We start from the raw sequence: 9,576 nt of genomic DNA on the forward strand, positions 1-9,576 counted from the left end.
TGTTCGAAAGTTAAGGCCGAACATCAGAGACCTTCTGGTTTACTTCAACAACCAGAAATCCCACAATGGAAGTGGGAAAGGATAACAATGGACTTCATCACCAAGCTGCCAAAGACGGTGGGCGGATACGATACTATTTGGGTTATTGTTGACCGCCTTACTAAATCTGCACACTTTCTAGCGATGAAGGAAACTGATACAATGGAAAGATTTGCTCATCTATACATCAAGGAGGTTGTATCATGACACGGTGTACCTTTATCGATCATCTCCGATCGCGATCCCCGTTTTGCTTCTAGGTTTTGGCGTTCTTTGCAAGAAGCCATGGGAACACGTCTTGACATGAGTACTGCTTATCATCCTCAGACTGACGGGCAAAGTGAACCAACAATTCAGACCTTGGAAGACATGTTGCGTGCATGTGTCATTGATTTCGGAAAGGCCTGGGAAAGGCATTTGCCACTAGCCGAATTTTCTTACAACAACAGTTATCACTCTAGCATTAATGTCGCGCCTTTTGAAGCGTTGTATGGCCGCAAGTGCCGATCTCCTATTTGTTGGGCCGAAGTAGGCGAAAAGCAAATCACCGGACCCGAGGTAGTCCACGAAACAACGGAGAAGATTGCTCAGATTTAAGCTAGACTAAAGACTGCTCGTGACCATCAAAAGAGTTATGCTGATCTTAAATGTAAAGACTTTGAATTCAACGTTGGTGATCGTGTAATGTTAAAGGTTGCACCTTGGAAAGGTGTGATCCGTTTTGAAAAACGTGGAAAGTTAAACCCACGATACATTGGTCCTTTTGAAATCTTGGAACGTGTTGGACCCGTTGCTTACCGTTTAGATCTACCAGCACAATTGAGCTCAGTTCATCCTACCTTCCACGTGTCAAACCTGAAAAAGTGTCTTGCGGCACCGGAACTTATCATACCACTGGAAGAACTTACAATTGACGACAAACTCCACTTTGTGGAAGAACCTGTTGAAATTATGGATCGTGAGATCAAAACTTTGAAACGCAATAAGATTCCGATCGTCCGAGTACGATGGAATGCCAAACGAGGACCTGAGTTTACTTGGGAGCGAGATGATCAAATGATGCGGAAGTGTCCTCACTTTTTCCCGACTCCTCCATCTACCTCAGCTTAAATTTCGGGACGAAATTTTCTTTAACAGGTGGGTAATGTAACGACCCTGGAATTTCCAACGTTTATTTATTAATAATTATTATTATTAATACGTGTGATTAAACGAATGTATGTTATTACATTTACATGTTACCATGATTGCCCGTACTTGACTTTTAAGTGCCCAAAATGTCTTTGTGACACACGAAACTTCACGAATAATATTTTCAAGTATTATTTGCATTCATGATTAAGTTTTATTAATCATTTTAATTAACTAAGGTTGTTGGTTAATTACTTGGGCTTTATTAGTGAAATGGACTTATGACCTTGGGCTTACAAGCCCACCCTACCCATTTTAATGGATTAACTAACCCACTAATGCAAGGACCCGTCCTAATCCATCCGGACAAAGTCCATATCGATTACAAATGATTCACAACAGTTGATTACATCGCGAGGTAATTGACCTCTATATGATAAATTTTACAAACATTGCATTCGTTTTTAAAAGACAAACTTTCGTTACATCGACAGTTGACAGGCATATAAAGCATTTCATAATATATCCAAATATAATTGACTTAATAATAATCTTGATGAACTCAATGACTCGAATGCAACATCTTTTGAAATATGTCATGAATGACTCCAAGTAATATCTCTAATATGATCAAATGCATAGCGGAAGATTTCTTTCGTACCTGAGAATAAACATGCTTTAAAGTGTCAACCAAAAGGTTGGTGAGTTCATTAGTTTATCATAAAGAATCATTTCATAATTTTAATAGACCAGAAGATTTCATACTTCCATTTCTCATAATCATACGTCCCATGCGTAGAGACAAAAATATCATTCATATGGATTGAACACCTGGTAACCGACATTCACAATATACATATAAGAATATCCCCATCATTCCGGGATCCTCCTTCGGACATGATATAAATTTCGAAGTACTAAAGCATCCGGTACTTTGGATGGGGCTTGTTGGGCCCGATAGATCTATCTTTAGAGTTCGCGTCAATTAGGGTGTCTGTTCCCTAATTCTTAGATTACCAGACTTAATAAAAAGGGGCATATTCGGTTTAATAATCCAACCATAGAATGTAGTTTCATTTACTCGTGTCTATTCCGTAAATCAGTTATAAAAATAGCGCATGTATTCTCAGTCCCAAAAATATATATTGCGAAAGCATTTAAAAAGGGAATAATGAAACTCACGCTTATAAATATTGTAAAACAGTTATTAAAACAGTGCATGTATTCTCAGCCCAAAAATGTAATGAGTAAAAGGGAGTAATGAAACTCACGCTTATAAATATTGTAAAACAGTTATTAAAACAGTGCATGTATTCTCAGCCCAAAAATGTAATGAGTAAAATGGAGTAATGAAACTCACCTAATGTATTTTGTAGTAAAAATACATATAACGACAATGTTCAATTGTAGGGTTGGTCTCGGATTCACGAACCTATAACAATTGTATATCTATTAATACATATAATGTAAATCACAAACTTTCATTTATTAATATGTATTATTTATATGTTTATAGTTATATAGATTTTTATACTAAATTCCATTTTAAAACGTATACTTATATTATATCTTAAATTATATTCTATATATATATATATATATATATATATATATATATATATATATTGATTTTTGTGTATATAGATTTATAATGATTAATATTTATACATATTTAGTTATATTAATACTAATATTTACGAACATAATAATAATTGTATTATTTTCATAATGATAATAATAATAAACATTTTCACCATATTGATAATAATATTAATACCTAATGTTACTAATAAAAATATTAAAGTTAATACTTTTGTTATTAATAATATTGATGATAGTTTTTGATTATAAATCTCATAATGATAATACTAGTGATTTTTGATAAAATGACTAATTTAGTAATAATGATAGTGAAAATAATAATTTTTGATATTAGTACTTAATAATAATAATTATAACGATCTTATTACTAATAGAAATCTTAATAATAACACTTTTATTAATAATAATAATATCTCCTAAATGTTTCTAATACTAATATTAATGATAATGCTAATAGTTTGTGTTATTTTTGTAATAATAATAATAATAATAATAATAATCATATTCATAATAATAATATTAATCATACTTATCTCAATAATAATAATAATAATAATAATAATAATAATAATTTCTAATGATCATAATACCAATAATAATACTAATACTAATAATGGTTATGATACTTATATTCATGATAATTATAATACAAGTTATAATTATACTACCAGTTGTAATATTGATAATTAATGATAATAACAATAATCACAATCATAATAAATGGTAAATAATAATAATAATAATAATAATAATAATAATAAAAAGAAAACTACCTCATAAAAACGGATTCTAAAAAAAAGATAGCCCACTGCAGGGCTCGAACCCTCGACCACTCGCCCACCCGAATCACCTCTTAACCATTCCTCTAAGTCTGTCTTTCTGTTTTAATACTCCCCTAATAAATATATAACCCGTTTTAAAACTGTTCTTCTTCTTCATTCAACACAAACCAATCGATCCAGCCATAACCCTTTATAACAGAAAGCTTTGATATTACTTAGAACTCGTACACAATATAAAACAAAGAAATTGGGGAAGTGTTTAAATAACAGAAAACAAAAAAAATAAACAAAAATAATAAAAAAAAATAATCAAAACAGACCCGTCAGCATTTTTGTGAACTCAAACTCCAATTTCAACCTCTAGGACGTTTTAGCTCATGAAATCTAAATGAAATACGTTTTAAAATCTTCCTAGAATCTTTCTCCATAATCAATTGAAACAGAAACATATAGACGAGTTTGAATTTCATGAAGAACGAAAAGGTTGACTTTTATTTCCAAAACCTTTGACTTCGAAATTCGAATTCAATTTAAGGAATTGGAACATGAACTTTTGCAGTTAGTACGATTAGATGATTCCTCACACAACTGCGATTTTAGATTTTTAAAAATGATACTAAATCGAGTTGTTGATAAAAAGTTATGCAAACAGCGGTATCGTTTGTTTTTCTTTCAATTTTCTCTTTTATTTTTGACAATTAGAAGTAAAAGAAAACAGAGTATGATTGATACAGAAGGTGGAATTCAACTGACTGCCTTCACAATATGAGTTTGGTCGATTGTATAAAAAGGAGGAAATGGGTCGACGGAAATTATTCGTATCAGGAGTAGAGGATAAAAAAAATGTAAAAGCAGACAATGACTGGTAACAAAATTGTACCTTGGATATCGACGTTTAACATATTTTGGATAAGAAACAAAATTTAACAGCTAATCAGTGATGGTATCGATCTTCTATAATTTATCTGTTTTCATATTTATATAATTAATATTAACAAATATATTAATAATACTTTTAATATTAATAATACTAAAAATAATAATATCAGTATAACTATCAAGTATAATGATAATAATAAATTGTTTTATATCAAAAATTATAAAGTTTTTAATAAATTTAGTAATAATGATAATACTAATAATATTAATAATAGTAACAATAACATTAGTAATAATAATAACAGTTTAAATGTATCAAATTTCATATAATAATATTAATAACATCGATATTAATATTAATTTAATATTTATTTTTAATAGTAATAATGAAAGTATTAAACTATATAACAACTATATTTATAATTAAATTTAATACATTAGTATTTCCTATTATTGATTATGTAATATTTACTAACCATATAATATATTATATAATAAGTTACATTGAGTATTATAGTATTATATATATAACAATATGCATATAATACTAATTATGTATAGAAATCATATACATGTATATATATATATATATATATATATATATATATATATATATATATATATATATATATATATATATATATATATATATATATATATATATATATATATTCAAACTACCATTTATTATATTATGTCTTAAAATTCTGAAGTAGATAAATATATTAATTATATCTTGAAATAATTAAACTCAGAGTGTATCATTTAATACTTTGTAAATATTTTATTATATATATATATATATATATATATATATATATATATATATATATATATATGTTTTCTCATCTAATCATAAACATCTGTTCGTGAATCGTCGAACATAGTCAAAAGGTAATTGATTACATGAATATAATTTCAAACTTTTCAAGACTTAATATTGTAGACTTTGCTTATCGTGTCGGAAACATATAAAGATTAAGTTTAAATTTGGTCGGAAATTCCCGGGTCATCACAGTACCTACCCGTTAAAGAAATTTCGTCCCGAAATTTGAGTGAGGTGGTCATGGCTAACAATAAAAAATGTTTTCATGACGAAAATGAGTTGATAAATAGAGTTTTATCAATATTGAATAATACATATAAAATAATTCGATTATTCGAATAGCACAGATGAAACTATCATGAGGGAGGTCCCAACGGCCATCGTCCACCTTCGCCCAAAAACTTGTCCAAATTTTTTTTAGCCGTTAGTAAAATAAAAAAAATTCAACGGCTATCCCAACGGTCACTTTTACACTATAAAAACACCAAACATATACTTCATTTTATACACTCAAACATATATTTCTTTTATATTTCCACCTTTCTCAAAAATCAAAATCAAACACTCCCAAACTGCAAAATGTTAACACTTCCCTCAATGATTGTTTCATTCGATGTTCATTACGGAGGTGATTTCCGTAATCAAATGAAAGAATATAAGTGGGGCGACAGTATTTCGTTTGAAGATATCGACATTCGTGATGTTGGTTTCCAAGACTTGCTATCCTTTCTGAAGGATAAAGTTCCGTGTGAATTCACGTCTGTGTTCTTTTATAAAGACGATTATGATGCGGATTGTAGGGCAAGTTTTCTGTGTACCGATGATCAATGGTACTTTATAAAAGATACCATTGAAGATCGCGGTAAACGCATTTCTTTGTATGCGATTCTTGAAGATGAAGAGACGTTGGGTTATCGTTACCTCGATGAATCAGCTGAAGCAGCAGTTGAGGCATCAAGAGAAATACCGATGTCTCCAGAGTACCTTACGGATGGTGAAATGACTGGTGAACGCTACTTTGCAGATGACAATTGATGACGACGAGTAGTTTGATTATAATCTTTTAATTTTTAATTGTCGTGATGTTTTAATTTTTAATTATTATAATTTCAGTGTTGTTGTCGAGTTTTATATCTTCCTTTATGTTTCGGAGCTCTTCGTCTTTTTAATCTCCTCTCGATCTCTAGTAAAACGAGTAATGGTCTAGAATTTGTAAGTACGGAGTTTCGAATGAATTTAATGTTATAATCAAGAAAGAACGTAATAGCATGATTTGATTCGTCAAATTACCAGAATCATTGAGAATAGAGCTATCAAGAATATACTTTCTTGATATGTTCAGAAGTTAATTAGAATGAAAGAGTTATGTAACATGACACCTGATGGTGGTATGATCTACTGTGAACCATCATGTCCCATTAGAACTCAGCATGACTTACTGTAATATAATCACGTTGATCAAGTGTCATTATATTAAACTAACTCATGCATCAGTTCCCAACATTACTTCAATAACATTCATATTTTAAGCTCGAAAGTTTACAGAATATAGAAACTAACAGTTTCTATATGATGTAACACTGATAGCACGAAGAGATAAATGATTTCAGATAGTATTAGTTATAAAAATATATTCAGAAATATCGAGGATATTTATAATGAAAGATACGATAATATCTTTGAATATCTAAGATCAAAAGATGATGGAGACTATTGTCCGTAAGGGTTTAGAGTAATGAGTAAAATATTCGCTAAAGACTTCAGCAGACATTGAATCATTTAGATTCTTTGAAGTCAAACTTATTCTTTGTGATTTGTCCACGGTTTCTTTCATAGTTTCACATAATCTGCTTCCCGGTACTAAATTTTCTATTGAATGTTTCCAATATAATGATACACAGGAAGCACGAGGAGGTATATAATTTTGGACGAGAATATTTATGAAAATATCTTCAGAAATATCGAAGATATTGATGATGATATTTTGGAATTTCTAAGTTCGACGGTTGATGGAGAAAGATTTTCCTCAAGATTTTAACATGACTTCGGAGCAAGATATTCTCTAAAGATTTCAACGGATCCAGAATTACCTGAATCCTTTTAATATAGGGTTTGGTCCTTGTATTTGTCCTTGGTCTTCTTCGTGGTTAGCTCAATCCATTTTCCAGTTCCAACTTTTCTGAGCTTTTCCAACATACTATTCTTTGTCATCAAACTTTCGATGATTAAGGTCGTTTTACGGTTGTCTATGGTTTCTGCTGCTTCATTCAGCTTTTTCAACATTCAGAGTATTGATTTGTGACTGAGTACTTTTCAGAATGAAAGATCATAATTCTAAGAGATAAATGTTATATGGATACATATAACTGTTGTTGTAGATATGCTGTGAGTTTTCAAAGTACTGATAGCTGATTCCCGGTAATTGGTATGGCAGTATTCGTTACAAGATGCGGATGGGTATATGATAGGGTTTCAATGAATAAATGTAATGATTTATCAAAGAGATTTAAACCAAGAACAACGAGGTTGCTGGTACATCTGTTGGTAATATGGTAAAATGTGAGAGGTTCCCCGGTAACAATAAAAGAGCATGTATACATATCAAGGTTATAATAAGGTTGTTTCGAACGAAAAGTCGAAGTTGACTTGTTGGAGCTGTGACAAAATTGGCTAATTTGGAAAGAGATTGCAAATTTATTTTCGATAATAATAACGCTAAAGGAATTAGCGCAGCTATGCGTTAAACGTTTACTCAAGTTCCGAGTGTTTTCAGGTGCATAATAATATGCATCGATCTTTTCTTCCATAGGAAATGTGCAGTTGGTTCATCCTCTCGATTGAGGTGTTTTCAAGAGTCATGAAAGGTTTGAACGCGGATTGTAATCGTTAAGATACAAATGAGGTTTAAGATGAAATCAAGTGGCAAACTTGAAGATATGTTTAGTTTCATATGTTATAATCAATATTTTAATTCATTTTAATTATCCAATGTCGACAGTCCATATTTGATAGTCCACAATTAACAGTCCGATAATACATATATAACTTAATATATAATATCCGAATTAATTAATACGTATCGGGACCCGTGTACATGTCTCAGACTCGATCACAACTCAAAGTATATATATTATTATAGAATCAACCTCAACCCTGTATAAAGAACTCGATCATTACTGCATATAGAGTGTCTATGGTGATTCCAAATAATATATATAGATGCATCGATATGATATGTCAAAACCTTGTATACGTGTCCCGATATTTAAAGTGCGTAAAATAAATAACATGAATTAAATAACGATAACTAAAGTGCGTAAAGTAAATAACAGAAATTAGATGACAATAAATAAAATTGCGGAAATGTAAATTGCGATAATTAAATTGCAATAAATAAAATGCGATAAATAGAATGTAATCAGTTAGCTAGGAACAGTTAGCTGGAACAGTTAGCATGGTTTCTTAACAAAATTCCATATTGTTAATTAGTCTGTTTCTAATCAATTTTTATTGTGTCCATTATTTCTTCATTATGCCACTTGTTGGATTCTGGTAAGTAAAAATCCAAATATGAAATTGAAATTGAATTTGAATGAAAATGGTTATTCTATGGTGAACGGATTCGTATATCGATAGATGTAGGTAGGATGGTAATCGACCGTTGAATCAGATTCGAAGACTGTACAATGTAACTTATTAATGTGAAATCTTAAATATTTCTCGGGTATTACCTACCCGTTAAAATATTTTTACCATTAACAGTTTGTACGAAAGAATTTTTAATCACAATCTTTATGAAAATATATTTACATATATATTTTCTTCAGATGTAATTATGGATTTAATGAGTCAATGTGATATTAAACTCATTAGATTTACGATTAGAACTATGATACATAATCTCTAAAACATTAGAGTTTACATAATCGTCATATCGAACGAAGATAAATGATGTAGAATGATTTGTGGAACGATAATTATACTCGAGGTACAGAATGAGATGTTGAGGCATGGATTGTTGAAACTTGGGTTGTTGGTGGTACTGGTGCCATTGGTGCTAAGGCTGGTGATGTTACTGGTGTTGGTGATACTGTTGATGATTGCAAATTGTATACCGTGCTCTCTAAAGTTAATACTCGAGCTCAGAGTTCTCTAACTTCTTCTACTAACCCGAGTTGTTTATCAATGTGAGGTAGAGGTCGGATATCTTCTCTAGTTCCATTAATGGTAGTTTCAAGACGAAAAATTCTTGCAAATAGGGTATAAACGGTATTGCGAACGGGTTCGCCGGTGAGCGGGTCAAGTACTCCAAGGTTA

Source organism: Rutidosis leptorrhynchoides, chromosome 2 (assembly GCF_046630445.1).
Source record: "Rutidosis leptorrhynchoides isolate AG116_Rl617_1_P2 chromosome 2, CSIRO_AGI_Rlap_v1, whole genome shotgun sequence".
In the NCBI taxonomy this organism is placed as follows: Eukaryota; Viridiplantae; Streptophyta; class Magnoliopsida; order Asterales; family Asteraceae; genus Rutidosis; species Rutidosis leptorrhynchoides.